This window comes from Pinus tabuliformis, chromosome X (assembly GCF_031772625.1).
Source record: "Pinus tabuliformis cultivar Carrire ecotype Pingquan chromosome X, CPIR1, whole genome shotgun sequence".
Lineage (NCBI taxonomy): Eukaryota > Viridiplantae > Streptophyta > Pinopsida > Pinales > Pinaceae > Pinus > Pinus tabuliformis.
In genome coordinates, this window is record NC_142308.1 from 251,574,378 (window position 1) to 251,577,552 (window position 3,175).

Here is a 3,175-nt window from a genome sequence, read left to right on the forward strand (position 1 = left end):
TCTGGGTTTCTCCAATTGTCTTACCGCGCAGGAAAGCCTTTCCCTCGCTGAAAACAACTTCATATCCCTTGTCTTCTAACATCGCCACAGAGATAAGATTCTTCTTCAATCCTGGAACATGCATCACTTCCTTCAATATGAAGGGTTTACCAGACTCCCTCTCAAAGGAAATGGTACCGATACCGGTCGCACTGTATCTACCATCATCGCCCATCTCGATGTGCACTCCAAGATCTTTCTCATCCAGATTAGAAAACAAATCTCGATCTCCTGTCATGTGAAAAGACGCACCATTGTCCAAGAACCATACCGATCCCATCACACTTGATACCAAGCATGCGATCAGCGAAAAATCCAGCTCAAACTGCGAGGCTAAGGCCTCTCCCGCTGCAGATCCAGCAGCTTGCTTATTTTTCTTCTTCTGCAGACAATTTGTGGCATAATGTCCGTGCTGGTGACAGTGAAAGCACTTCACCTTGGACATGTCCTGCTTCTTTCCTTTCGCACCGAAACGAGAAGCTTTCTTGTTCTTCCCCTTCTTTGCTTTGGCAGCCAAAGCGCAATTTTCTTCATCAGATGCCTTTGATGAAGATCTGTCCCTGGTATTCCGCCTGATCTCCTCTTGCACAAGATCAGACCAAAGTCTCTCCCATCCTGGCAATTTCTCCCAACCATTGACAGAGTCCTGATAGGAATGCCAACTCTTCGGAAGACCAAGGAGAGCCAAGCTCACCAAGTCCTCATCATCAACAGTCACCCCCACACTTCCCAGTTCATCCTGGCATTGGGTGAACTTTGTGAGATACTTGGGCATACTGTCTCCTTTCTCACATTTAATGTTTATGAGTTTTTCCTTGAGTGCCAACTTCCTCTGGTCGCTCTTGCTTTGGAATAAATCTGTCAACGCTTTCCACATCAAGTATGGAGAAGCCTTTCCATGCAGGCTGGATACAATGTGATCCTTCACGCCCTCCAACAGAAACCTTCGACACTTTGTTGTCTTCTTTTGCCAAGCCTCAACTTGAGCAACATCAGTAGGCTTTGGGACCTCAGCATCTATGAACTCCTTCAGCCTATTTTCATCTAACACCACCTCCATCCTGTCTTTCCATGCAATATAATTCGAGTTGCCTTCAAGGGCATACTCCAATCGCAATCCGTTGAAAGACATTTCAACTTCGACACCAAGAAAACATTGTTGCAAATTCGAATTCCACCAACTCAAAACTCAACCGCTTCTGATCTAAAATTCGTGAGAACAAAGTATTTCTCGTACAAAGATTGACTGTGTGGGCATTTACTGGATATCTCACCTTCCAAAAGAAGGATGAATCCAGAGGCTACCTGGCCCGATTACAGACTCTTCCTGAAGAAATAAAATGTAATCACTTTCTGAATAATAGATCTGATGATCAACTTCGCTCTGATACCATGTAGAAATTTTGAATAATATGACACTTATTCACAGAGATTATCCTGATTATACACTATTTGCAGAATGCATGCATAATACATAACCTCCTCTACCATTGATCATCAATTTGCGGAATAAAGAAACAATCGCATGCGCACATTGAAACATCAATCACACATATCAACACAGTATGTAATGGGGAAAGCATACAACTGAAAACCCCCAACTATCTGTATATTATAATGATAGAGAACATGTAACAATACATAGTACAATACTCCTCACAAGTACTCAGTACTATCTCCACATGCTACACACAAAACTAGCTCAGATCTGAACAAGTCACAGGTTCAAATCTCCTCCACTGTTTTGCCTGCCTCTACTGCGCAATCCAAGTTGAGAATGGATCTGATCCAAGTTCGAATTCCCTTGGTTTGTACTGCGCAATCCTCATTGGCAATCTCAATCAATGATTGTGCAAATCTCATGCACAGCTATAGTCACAACTGATAGTAGTCTCACCCTTTCACCCACCTCTAACACTTGTCTCCACTGAACTGTCCATGCACTGAGTTAACTGATGTATTCTTTAGTTGATTTATGAGTTAATAATTAGTGAATTAATTAATAATTAATTCACATCAGTCATCACTAGTTTATTTGGCAGTTAGACTAAATACAACTAGTTCAACTAAGTCAAACTGAACACAACTCCATCAACTCCTCAATCAACTCCACCAAACTCAATCACTTGAGTTCTAACTGAATTCCATCATGCAATAGCTCAACTAACCCATTGGAAAAGTGTATTTCCTTCTGGAAGTTGCATGTGCCACATCCGTAGCTCGAACTGAAGTGTTGCAAGAGGATAATATAATGTTTATAGTCCAAATATTATTAAGAGTTAATAATATTCGACTGTTCTATTTTTTGACTGGCAGTCTAAAAATAGACTCCACCCATATGTCTAAAAATAGAAGTCCATCTATTTTTACCAACATGAACAATCATCCATAAATAGCTTCCTGCAACTCATAGACCATGATCCATATGTCTAAAAATAGACTTTGCGCCAAAAATAGCCTGCGGGCTCACTTAGTGAAGGCGACTTCTTTTCACTAAGCTCCATCATCTTGTTGCATTTTCAACAACATCCTCATAACAAGAAGGCTATGTTTCCAACAACTTTGTCATCAGTGCCATATACTCAATGTACCTTTGTGGCTTCTTTCTCTACCTAAACATAGATCTAAGAGCTTCAATGTGCTTCTAGGCCTCCTGAATCAACCTATCATCCCACTTGGCTCTCTTCCTTAATGTGTTAGGAGTCCCTGACTGAGTAGTTGTTTACTCCTGTCCCGATCTCTCCTCCTCATCATCCTGCTAGTCATCATGTTGTGCAGCCCTCTTGCCACCAAGATTAGACTCAATTTGTGATATTGGTGAAGGCTCCTCCTTTGGAGCAATCACCTCCTCCTCAGGTACTCCAACCTTCTCTCACTATAATATCTCCATCAAAGCTTTGTCATCCTCAAACCTCATGTCTTGCCTGATAATTGTCTTCTTGAGTGATGTAATATACACCTCCTGCGCCTGAAATGTCTCAATGTAACCCACAAAAATACCATTTTCAATTGTGGGCTCTAGCTTCTTCCTACAATTTTTGAACACATGGCACTAAATTTTTGTGCCAAAGATGCGGAAGTGTGAAAAATCAGGCTTCTTGCTTGTGAAATCCTCCTCTAGTGTAACTCATCCAAG